Raw genomic sequence first — 12,653 nt, 5'->3', positions numbered from 1 at the left:
AACAGTGCTCAGCATATCGCTACCATCTATATTTAAGTTTGCAAGGATGGAGATTAAGGCGCAGGAGATAGCATAATGGTTATGGTTATAGAAAAGACTTCTATGCCAGAGGCACCAGAGGACTTACATTCAATCCCCCACACCATGATAAGCCAAAGCTGAGCAATGCTCTGATAATTTTATTTATTTATTTATTTAGTTAATTTATTTATTAGCTCCAGGTTTATCGCTGGGGCTCGGTGCCTGCACTATGAATTCACTGCTCAGCACTGCGGCCATTGTGTTTTGTTTTGGTTTTGGTTTTTTTGTGTGTTTGTTTGATCAGACAGAGAGAAATTGAGAGGAGATGGGAAGATAGAGTGGGGGGAGAGAAAGATAGACATCTGCAGACCTGATTCACCGCTTGCGAAGCGACCCCCCTGCAGGTGGGGAGCCAGGGCTCCAGCCAGGGGATCCTAGCTAAAGCACTTAGGCTTCTTACTATGTGCGCTTAATTCGATGTGCCACCGCCCGGCCCCTGATAGATTTTTTAATAAAAAAAATAAAAGAGAGAAGGAGAGAGAGGTAATTGTGTTCTGACTCCTACTCATTCAGTAAAATTCAGATCGGCTGACACAGAAATAGTGCTACTAGTCTTTGCCCATCAACCAGACTTCCCTGGGTGTAGTGGCCATGATTGGGGATGACAGCAATTTTGTGCTTTTTCTGTAAAAAAAAAAAAAAAGCATAAAAAAACCCACACTTATAATTGTTACTCCTTAACTGCTATGCTATCCATTAAGAGACAAATTATTAAAATAAGTGCTTTAGCAATAATAAGGGTCACCTTTTAGAAATGTGTGGAAATTATTATAAACTTACTAGACTAAGCCTCTTGTTTTTTTTCCCTTGAGCAATCTGAGACAGAGAGAGGTTAGCTGACCAGAAATACAGGGGAACTGGAAGCTGAAGTAGGACAAAAACAAATCCTCTTAGTTCAGGGTGCTTTTCTCCCTACTCAGCCTAACAGAAGGACCTGTCATCTTTTTTCAGGCGTGATGCAATGATGTTAAAAAAAAAATGTTGTGATTTTCTCTAGTGGTCTGTGTAATATTTCTTTGCTACCAGTTTAGTTTTCTGATGAAGGGTTCTTCACTGAGAAATGAATACTTAGTATTTATCACACATTTGGCCCAAAGTTTTTAGTAGAAAAAAAAATGTTATGATATATTGGGTTGTTGGAAATGCCAAGATGTATTTTTTATGCTTTTCTATGCAAAAATACACCACTTTTCTGACAACCTAAATAGAGTTATCAGTTCTGATTTACTGACAAGGTCAGAGAGTATATAGTTAGAGGAGGTTTAGCTCAGTGGTAGAGCATTTGACTGGAGAGAGTATATAGTGTTGAAGTTTTATCCGATTGTACTACCCCTGACAGAAAATAGGGATTTCCAATTTAACTAATTTTTATGTTGGCTGTGGTAACTAAAATCTGGACTTGATCTCGAACACATGTATTTTTTAAAATGTATTTTCTATAAAGGTGAAAGTTTTCCATGTGGAAAAAAAAATGAAGTTGGGCCTGGGGAGATAGCATACTGGCTCTACAGAAAGATTTTCATCCCTGAGGCTCAGAGGTCCCAGGTTCAGTCTCTAGTACAACCACAAACCAGAGTTGAGCAGTACTCAGGTAAAAAAAAAAAAAAAAAAGTAGGAAACAATGAAGTTACATCTGTGTATGCTATTATAGCTTCCCAGCTTATAAATGCAAATTTGGTGAAATTTAGGCCTAATTTTTTTTTCTAATACCCCTTCCATATTTGTAACCACAGAATTCTGCCTCCACTCACATGAATCTCTGGAGGTCCACAAATGCCCCCACTTGCTTCTCTCCCAAAAGCGCGTGCCTTCTTTGCTGTCACTCAAACATGCTCTGTTTAAGTCAGTGGAGTGCCTCCTCACATTGGCTACTGGCCAAAGTGAAATTGGGCTAATCTCTGTTCTGAGCTATACCGGGGCTCCTGGCTACCATCCTATTCTCTGTCCTGCCATGTGACTCAGACACTCAACAGGAAGGGAAAGAAGTCCCTTCCCCTATGAGATGTTCTCTTAACAGGGTACCAGTAGATTTTTCTCAGATCTCAAAAGGTAACGCAATTTTGGGCGACAACTTCTTTCATTATTTAGCAAGTATTTTCATGATGAGGTAGGGCTGGGCATTTTTTTTTTAGTTGGAAACTCCTCTACACCAACCCCCAGATGAAATCTGATAGACCTTACCATACCTAATTTTTGCTCTTAGTGAATTCTTTCTCTTATATTCAGAAAATTTCTTCCACCAGCATGCTCCATTCATCTCGTTCCATTCCCCCTACCTGGATTACACATTTCATTAGACATTTCAATAAATGAATATATATAGCACATTACTACAAATAACTATTTATATTAAGGGTTTTTTGTCTGCTTGTCTTGAAAAAGTTCTATTTCTTTGAAAAGTTCTATTCTTCAGTACATTCAGCAGGGAGTCACTGGTGACTGGATTAAATACATGAATATACATGTTACAGTACACAAGGACCAGGGTTCAAGTCTCCAGCCCCCCACCTGCAGCGAGGAAGCCTCACCAAGTTGAAATGATTCAATTCAAGGACAACTAAAGATATGGTGACAAAATAGCAAGATGGAAGAGTTTAGTAGGAGGGGAGGCCAAGTGTGGGGCTTGGGAGTGAGGACATGGCAGTTGGTCCATAGGGTTCTGGGAGAGACAGTCTAGAAACTCCCTCTGCTGTGGCTGTCCAAGCAATCTATAAATCTTTTTTTTTTTTATGTCTCATTTCAGGAAGTGTTAACTGCAAGTGGTTTGCTACGTTGTGCTTTGTTCTAATTCCATTTAGCAGACTTGTGTTAGTGGCCTTTGGAGGAAATGGAGGAGAATTAGGGAAGGGGCCCATGGTAGAATAAAATCTAACAGAAAAAGCAGCTCAGTCTGCAGATAGGATGAAAGAGGGAATAATTCTGGAGAGAAAAATGATATATGGAAAAATAAGACCTTGGAGCATCCTTCCAAATCTCTGAATAGAAGGGAATTTCTACAGTATGTATGAGGGGGAAGGGGTAGCATAAGTTATTCCATTTGAAGTGTTGAAGTAAGAGCTGAGCCTGGCAGGCTGAAAAATGTGAGAATTTCAAGTGTGGACAGCTAATACTAACATATAGCACTAACCCAAGTCCAATGGCAAGCCAAAAATAGCTAGAACATTTGAAAGTAATTTGTTATATTAATACAAAAGGTATATGCATATATATATGTGTATATATATATATATATATATAGGGGTTGACTGTTGAATTATCAGAGGTTTTTTTAAAATATTTTTTATTATATTTTTAATTTTAGAGATGCCAGAAACTGAGAGGGAAGGGGGAGATAGAGAGAAAGAGAGACACCTGCAGCTCTGCTTCACCACTTGTGAAGATTTTCCCCTGCAGGTGGGGACCGGGGGCTTGAACCTGGGTTCTTGCCCATTGTAATACATGTGCTCAAGCAAGTGCGCCACCATCTGGCCCCAGGTTTTTTTAATTTTAAATCTTAATTTTATATAGCATTCTAAAGCTGGAAGCACTATTAAGTTGAAGAATTCATAGGTACATTATTTATTTGGGATGACTCACAGCTTCTCAATAAAAGCTGAAAATTGTTCTTACAGTAGTTAGTACTGGAATCTCTTAGGTTGAGAATTTGTTGTATTATTGTTAGGTCAATTAAAGTGAGGAAGAAGAAACCGCAAGGGCATGGCCTTAAGGAGTCAGTGACACAGATAGTTTTAAGTTGTTCCACCAAAGAAATAGAAGGAAGGTGATTGTGAAGGACAGCAATGAGAGCGACAGGGCAGGCATAAGAAAGGAGAAATGGTCTGCAGGTGTCTGTTTTCTCTCCCCCTCTCGATCTCCCCTCCTCTCTCGCTTTCTCTTTGTCCTATCCAACAACAGCATCAGTAGCAACAACAAGGGTAACAACATGGGCAACAAAATGGGAAAAAAAAAATGGCCTCCAGGAGGAGTGAATTCGTTGTGCAGGCACCGAGCCCCAGCAATAACACTGGGGGCAAAAAGATAAGTAAATAAATAAATAAGAAAGGAGAAATGGAAGATAGGGCGGTAGTGAAGCGGGTTAAGTGCACATGGCGCAAAGCTCAAGGACCGGCATAAGGATCCCACCTGCAGGGAGGGGGGGTCCGCTTCCCAAGCAGCGGAGCATGTCTGCAGGTGTCTTTCTCTCCCCCTCTTTGCTTCCCCTCCTCTCTCAATTTCTCTCTGTCCTATCCAACAATATCGATGGCAACAATAATGACAAGGGCTGTGCCAACAAAGGCAACAACAACAAAAATAAAATATTTTTTTTTTAAAAATGAGAAATGGATTGAAGATGAAAGGCTACAACTGGAAATAAATGGTGCATTACTTATCTACTGCCACATAACAAATTACTCCCAAACTTAGAAACTTCAAAGAAGAAATATTTATTACCTCATAGTCTGTGAGTCAGGAGTCTGGGTGCTACTTAGCTTGGCACCTCTGGTTCAAGGTCTCAAAAGGTCACCGTTTCTGTGTCAGCTACCACCAAGTTCTTATGTGAAGACTCAGTGGGGGTGAGGGGACCAAGTGGTGCATATAGTACTAGGCACAAAGATCCGGGTTTGAGCCCCTGCTCCCCACTTATAGTGGGGACACAGGTTAGCAGGTGTCTGTCTTTTTCTCTCCTTCTGTCCCTCCCGTCTCAATTTCTCTCCGTCCTATCCAATAAAATGGGAAAAAATGGCCACCAGGGGCAGTGCCAGCACGGAGCCAAAGCAATAACCCTGGAGGCAAAAAAAAAAAAAAAAAAGATTCAGTGGGGGAAGATCAGCTTCCATGTTCATTCATGTAACTGTTGGCAAGATTTGGTTCTGGGAAAACCACAGGGCTGTATTGGTTTCCTCTCCAAAGGGCATCTCAAAATATACCACCTGGCTCCTTTCAGATGGAGCAAGTAAGATAAAGCACCCAAGACAGACAGAACTTTCAGCCATCTTATAACGTAACCTTAGAAGTGACATCCCGTCACCCCTGCCAGTTTATATTTGCCAGAAATGAGTCACACAATCCAGTCAGGCTGAAATATGCCTCCTCTGAAAAAGTTACTTAACCAACATTAGGAGTGTAAACACTACTTTTCTTCCTCAATTGTAAGTGTTCAAAATTTCCCTCTGCTCCTTTCCATTGTCTGATTTCGTCAAGAGCAAAATTTACACTCCATTTCAAATTGGAAGCATTCTTTTCATTCTTTCCTTGTTGCCTTACTTGATTGATTACTTTTTTTTTTTTTTTAACTGCTAACACTTATCATCTGTTCTTGGAAGACAGCCTCTATTAGCCATCTATCTTGATCTTTTTATCTGCTGTGTCACGAAGTCACATTACAACAGATTCTTGGTAATCAGAAAAATACCATGATGCTCCCAGATAAAACCCAGTGAGTAGAATTTTCTGCCCCTCACCAGACAAGGCGGGGTGGGGGGATAGGTTATAGCCTAGGCTTTATAGAGAGGCTGCTCAAAGCACAGCATGGGCTGCCTTGCTACCTGGGGCTTGGGGTTTTTTATCCTTGGTTTTCTGATGTTCTGGATGATCTGGAATTAATTAAAATGTCCATGAAGGCAGGACCTCAGAGACAGAACCACAATGTGGTGGCATATAACAGGAATAGCACCCAGTAGAGAAAATCACAAAGAAAGACAGTAAACCGGCTCCAACTCCCAACATTTACAAAAGGTGTGTTTATCTTTCCTCAGAGGTGTTTGCTCATTCTCAAGGAGATTTTTTGCAGTCTATCAAAGTACTGTTTTGCCCACCTGAACTAGCTCAAGTAATCATCAGCTATTCTTCTGCACCAAAGCCTAGTCTTTGAGAACAAACCTGGCCTCTGTTTTAAAAGGGAAGTCACTGAGTGTGTGTGTGTGTGTGTGTGTGTGTGTGTGTGTGTGTGTGTGTGTGTGTGTGTGTGTGTGTGTGTGTGTGTGAGACTGTCCCCAGCCAGTCACTGTGTCCTGGTTTAGCCTGTTTCTCAGCCTGCTTTGCAGGGTGTTCTGGCATGTTTGGAGGAGAAAGTACAGTGAAATACGTTATTGTGTTGCTCTCTCGGAGCATGTTTTCCCACGTTGAGCATTCAAAATGTTCACTTCCCTGGAAAATAGTTCTAAAGAAGTTTCACTGTATTAGGCTTTGTGTTCTCATCTTTCACAAAGGCCGATGGCTCTCGGCTCAGAACAGGCTTTCCTTTCCATAGGCATTTCTGTTGGCACCCAGCCACATGGATTCAAGCTGCAGCTACAGAGGAGAAAAGTAGAGAAAGGGAGGGGAGACACACACACATACACACGATACACATACACAAGCACACATTCAACACAGAGAAGAACCCTGCATTATAAATGCCTGTCCATTTGCTTCAGAACATATTGTCAAAGAAACCAGATTACAACAATGAATATTTGTTTTCAAAAGACAGGTAAGCCACTCAACATTAAAGTTCAAAAAGTATTTAAAAGCAGAATATGAGCCATCAACTCTCAGTCTGAAATACTCAATTTGATTTACTTAAGGTACAGATTTCAAATGTTTAAGGTTAAGTCAGACATATTTCTTATTTTATTTTATTTTATTTTATTTATTTACTAATGAGAGGGATAGGAGAGAGAGAAAGAACCAGACGCCACTCTGGTGCATGTGCTGCTGGGGATTGAACTCAGGACCTCATGCTTGAGAGACCAATGTTTTATCTATCCACTGTACCACCTTCTGGACCACATCAGACATATTTATTACATTTAGAAATTTATTAACCCCACTGATTTCCACACAAGGAAAATCATCTCCTTCCTTCTCCACACAAGGAAAATCATCTTCTCCTTCCTTCCTTCCTTCCTTCCTTCCTTCCTTCCTTCCTTCCTTCCTTCCTTCCTTCCTTCTGTTTATCTGTTTGTTTTACCAGAACACTGCTCAATTCTGGCTTATGGTGGTACAGGGTATTGAACCTGGGGCTTCAGAGCCTCAAGCATGAAACTTTTTTGCGTAACTCTTATGCTACTACCCTAGTCCAAGAAAATAATTTTCTGACTATTGTAAATTAATTTTAAAAAATAGAGATTTCTAGGATATCATTATCAGAAAAGATAAATTAATACACTGTCACATTTCAGTGGATTCTACACTAAACACAAAATAGCTTTCTTTTTTTTTTTTAAATCTAAATAAACAAGAAGACACAGCTGGACCAATTAAGTTCTTATTGTTTTCATCCTTTTACTATCCATGAAAGTCTAGGACATTTCTATTGATTTCCTGTGAACACAATAGCTTTGAAAATCGTTTCAGTTGTAAGAAGTTTGAAATTCATAGATGATATCAGGATTTACAGAGACTGATTAAAGGATGGAATGCAAACCAAATCATTTTAAACGTAATCACTTGTTTGATCCCAACTTAAGATTTTCAGCTAGTATTCAGAACTTATTTATTCTCAAGTATTCCGAATTTTTATGATTTCTAGGGAATATTAATCACCTGTTCTCAATTTTGTTATTAAGTCAGGATCTACTTGTAACTGAGTGAAAAGCCACAAAAAATTTTGGTTTTGTCTGTCTGGAAAATAGAATTCAACTTCACAGATGCTATGATACCCCCCCAATACTCAATGTATTACATCACTAATATTCTAGCAGAAAGACAGAAAGCAAATTTGACATTGGCAGGAATTGGAAACTAAGGTAAAAGCTGCTTTTAAAGAAATATTTATTTATTTATCCCCTTCTTGTTGTCCTTGTTTGTTTTTTATTATTGTAGTTACTACTGTTGTTGTTAATTGTTTTTGTCATTGTTGAATAGGACAGAGAGAAATGGAGAGAAGAGGGGAAGACAGAGAGGGGCAGAGAAAGAGAGACACCTGCAGACCTGCTTCACTGCTTTTGAAGCAACTTCCCTGCAGGTGGGGAGCCAGGGTCTTGAACCAGGATCCTTACTTCAGTCCTTGCACTTTGCGCCACCTGTGCTTAACCCACTGTGCTACCGCCCGACTCCCAAAAGCTGCTTTTGACTCCTAGAATCAAAGTTTCTTGGTAGATAAAGCCAATCTTTTAACAACACATCAAATCGAAGTGACCTTGATATTTTTTATTTTATTAGTGATCTAATATTGATTTACAAAATTATGAGATAGGGACTGGGTGGTGGCACACCTGGTTGAGCACACATCATTAAAGAATGATCATCCCAGTTGTGCAGGGTTAAGGGCACATGGCATGAAACAGAGAAGAGACCGGCTAAGGATCCCTGGTTATAAATATGCAAGGGCCCAGGTTTGAGCCCCCAGTGCCCACCTGCAGGGGGGAAAGCTTTGCAAGTGGTAAAGCAGTGTTGCATGTATCTCTCTGTCTCTCCCTTCATACCACCCTATTTCTCAATTTCTGGTTGTCTCTATCCAATAAAGTTTTTTTTTTAATTATGAGATAATAGGGGTGTAATTCCACATTGTTCCCACCACCAGAGTTTTGTGTCCCCATTCCCTCCATTGGAAACTGCAATAGTTCTCCCAAAGTCACAAATATCTCTTGACTAGTATTTCTTTAACTATATCTATATTTTTTTATATTTGCCCCATTTTTTCCTATGGTCCTGCCTTCTCTTCCTACACCTATTATTACTTCTAAATGTTCTTCATTTTTCCCTCTTCTCTCTCCAGGTCCTGATGGAATTGAAGTTCAGAACCCTCTGGTCATCTTCCCCTAACATTTCTCCCCCCTGGGAGTATGGACCAAAATTCTTATGGGGTGAAGAAGGTCTTAGGTCTGACTTCTGTAATTGCTTCCCTGCTAGACATGAGTGTTGGCAGGTTGATCCGTACCCCTAGTCTCTTTCTATCTTTCCCTAGTGGGTTAGGACAGGTGAGTTTCCAGATCACACTGGTGAGTTCGTCTGCCCAGGGAAGTCAGGATAGAATCATATAAAGCAGGACAAACTGAATAATAAACAGGAACCTACAAGTAAGATTAGAGCACATGGGAATAGGGATCTTAGGTAGAAAGAAGCTAAGAGGTCTATATATATTTTTTCAACTCTGAGAGTTGTTTTTTTGCCCTAATCCAGTTTTCTAGCCTTATTCTCTACTCGGCCACCATCTTTCCAGACAACATTTTCAGTACACCTCCATGCTAGATAGCAAGCTCAAGGAAAAATTAGATATTTTTTAATCATCTGTTGAACTCCAAAAATATGCCATCTATCTTAGATTATTGCTCAGAGTTGAAGGAGTGATAAAAGATATTCATAGACAAAAAAAAAAAGTTAAAGGAGTTGCCTTCACTGAACTGGCCTTTAAAAAAAAAAAAGGAATACTAAAAGTGGGAGTGTAGGGCGGTGATGCATCTGGTTTAGTGCACATGTTACCCAATGTGCAAGGACCTGAGTTTAGAGCCCTAGCTCCCAACCTTCAGGGGAAAAGTTGTATAAGCAGTGAAGCAAGTATTGCAAGTGTGTCTCTGTCTCTTTTTCTCTCTATCTCCCACTTCCCTCTCAATTTCTCTCTGTCCTATCCAATAAAATAGAAAAAAAAAAAAAAAACAACCACACTAGTATAGCTACAGACCCTTTGAAATATAACTAAACTATGCCTACTAGCTATCTACAAAATTGAGGACCCCCCCAACACTTCATCTGCACTATTCCAGCCTTTAGGTCCATGACTGTTCAACAATTTGTTTGGCTTTGTATGTTAATTCTCTTTTCAGCCACCAGGTTCTAGATGCTAGCAGGATGTGACCAGACTTCCCAGGACAGACAACCTTACCAATGTGCCTTGGAGCTCCACTTCCCTAGAGCCCTTCCCCACTAGGGAAAGAGAGAGACAGATTGGATGGATCGACCTGTCAATATCCATGTTCAGCGGGGAAACAATTACAGAAGCCAGACATTCTACCTTCTGCATCCCACAATGATCTTGGGTCCATACTCCCAGAGGGCTAAAGAACAGGAAAGCTATCAGGGGAGGAGACAGGATTCAGAGATCTGGTCGGGATACAGAGATCTGGTGGTGGGAATTGTGTGAAGTTTTCCCCCTCTTATCCTATGGTTTTGTCGATGTTTCCTTTTTACAAATAAAAAAAAAAATTTTTTTAAAGAAAGAAAAAAGGCAGCCAGGAGCAGTGGATTTGTGGTGTCAGCACTGGGCCCCAGCAATAACCCTGGAGGCAAAAATTTAAAAAAATAAAATTTAATAAAAGGGATCATCAATTTTTTTCCTGCCCCCAGGGTTATCACTGGGGCTCGGTGCCTGCACCATGAATCCACTGCTCCTGGAGGCCATTTTTTTCCATCTTATTCTTATTGTTATTGCTGCTATTGTTGTTATTGCTGTTGTCATTGCTGCTGTTGTTGTTGGATAGTACAGAGAGGAAACCTGGTCTTCTCACTTGCTTACAAAAATGCCAGGTAGCTGTGTAACAGACATTTTTTATTAGTGATTTAATAATAATTGACAAGACTGTGGGATAAGAGGGGTACAATCCCATATAATTCCTACCACCATTGTTCCATATCCCCTCCCCTCTACTGGAAGCTTCCCTATTCTTTATCCCTCTGGGAGTATGGACCAAAAATCTTTATGGGGTGCAGAAGGTGGGAGGTATGGCTTCTGTAATTGTTTCTCTCCTGGCCTTGGGCGTTGACAGATTGATTCATACCCCCAGCCCAGTAGCAGACTTTTTTAAAGTGTCATTTGAACTATACCACTTGTGAATACAAAGTGATATGTTTTCTAGATGAGGCATCAGTACATCATTTTTTTTTTATTGCTTGAGATTGCTTCATAGTTAATATGGACTTACGGCATATGAGAGAGAAAGAGGAGAGGGGGGTGAGAAGGACAGAGAGAGACACCAAAGCAGCAATCGGTCATGTGTGGTGACGGAGTTCGAGCTCAGGACTATATGCTTGTAAGCCCAAAGTTCTATCACTGCATTACCTGCTAGTTGCTAAATCTGACACTATGAGCCTACATACTTCTCAAAGGAAACCAGCTTTGTTACCATACCACTTTTACACTTTTAAATATAGATTTTTTTATTTCTTTATCTTAATGAGAGAGAGAGAGAGAGAGAAATGCAGAGAGAAAGAAACAGAGAGCAAGAGAAGCCAGAGGACTACTCATTTGTGGCTTTTGGTGGGGCAGGGTATGGAACATGAGGCTTTGGTGGCTCAGGGAGGAAAGTCTTTTTGTATAACCATCATGTTATCTCCCTCATCCCTTACCTTACCACTTCCAGAACTTACTTCTACAGTGCCTGCAACTTGGGGGAGAAAAAGAAGAGTGTGATTGTCTGAATTACTAACAACCACATTCAAAAGCACAGTTCCTTATCAAATGCAGGGCCAGAACCATTAACACTACTCATCTCCAAAAATCCTTGTCTAGAACCATTAACCATTAACACTACTCATCTCCAAAAATCTCGCCTAGAATACTTACCTAGAACAAGAAGTTCTTTCCTTTACAGTGCCATTCATACTCTCTCACTTATTTGTCTCTGTAATAGCGAGAACACTTACCTTGCATAAATCACTTGGGTTTTGTTTGTTTGTTTGTTTTTCTCCCAGCTGAGAGTAAAACTGTCTCAGGATGTCAGAAGGGGCATGTTAAGCTCTAGTACCCTGCTGAGTGCAGAAACAGTGAGTGGCAGGTGTGCTTATCTCAGTACTCTGTGGCCTATTGCTCTATTTCATCTTAATATTTACTACAACTCACTGTGGGCTCCCAGGCTTTCATTTCCTTTCCATCCCAGGAAGACCCATGCAGGGTTTCTCTCCCACCATCCCCAGCCCTTCCTGTTCCTAGTCATCCTTCTCTGCCTCCACACCTTCCAATTATTTCCTATCTACCTACCTATCTTCCTCCCCAGTTGGGAATGCTTAAGTAAGTAAACAAAACAAACTCTCCAGGCCACTGCTTGCTGTTTCAAGAGTCCCTACAGAAAAGCAAGAATGACTCAAATGGAGGGAAATAGGCAAGTGAGAGGGAGGGGGTTCAGGATCAGATAGTCAGACCAGGTGAGAGTTTGAGGGAGAGGAAGCAGTCAGAAGGGAGGACATCTATGACCTCATCGCAGTGCTCTTTCTGGAAATAGCCCCTGGAGAGAGTCAGGCTCCTGGGCTTGAGTCTCAACACTGATGGCCGCTGTGCTGGGTTTGCACAACGTGTTGATTTCTTTGTCTTTTCAGATGCACCAACATCAAACTATCAGATACTGGGTCTAATAAATGTCCAACTTCTCCTGGAGGAAAAAAGTTTAAAATAATAGAACTTGACTTCTCCACTTACTGAATGAGTAAGCCTTTAGGTGTGATCTTGAGTTCATTCTCTCTCTCTCTCTCTCTCTCTCTCTCTCTGATAAAAGGAGAGCAACAGAGACAGACACACAAAAAGAGAGACAGAGCATAACACCAAAGCTTCTCCTGGTGATAAAGTAGTCCAAGTGGTGTACTGAGGCCTTGAGCCTGAGCCATGCTTAATAAACAAATATATATATATAAAATTATTTATTTTGCCAGAGAAATGCTCAGCTCTAGCTTGGGGTGATTGA

The sequence above is a fragment of the Erinaceus europaeus genome, chromosome 19 (genome assembly GCF_950295315.1).
Source record: "Erinaceus europaeus chromosome 19, mEriEur2.1, whole genome shotgun sequence".
Lineage (NCBI taxonomy): Eukaryota > Metazoa > Chordata > Mammalia > Eulipotyphla > Erinaceidae > Erinaceus > Erinaceus europaeus.
The sequence above is the reverse complement of the archived record's forward strand: the minus strand, read 5'-3'. Positions refer to the sequence as shown.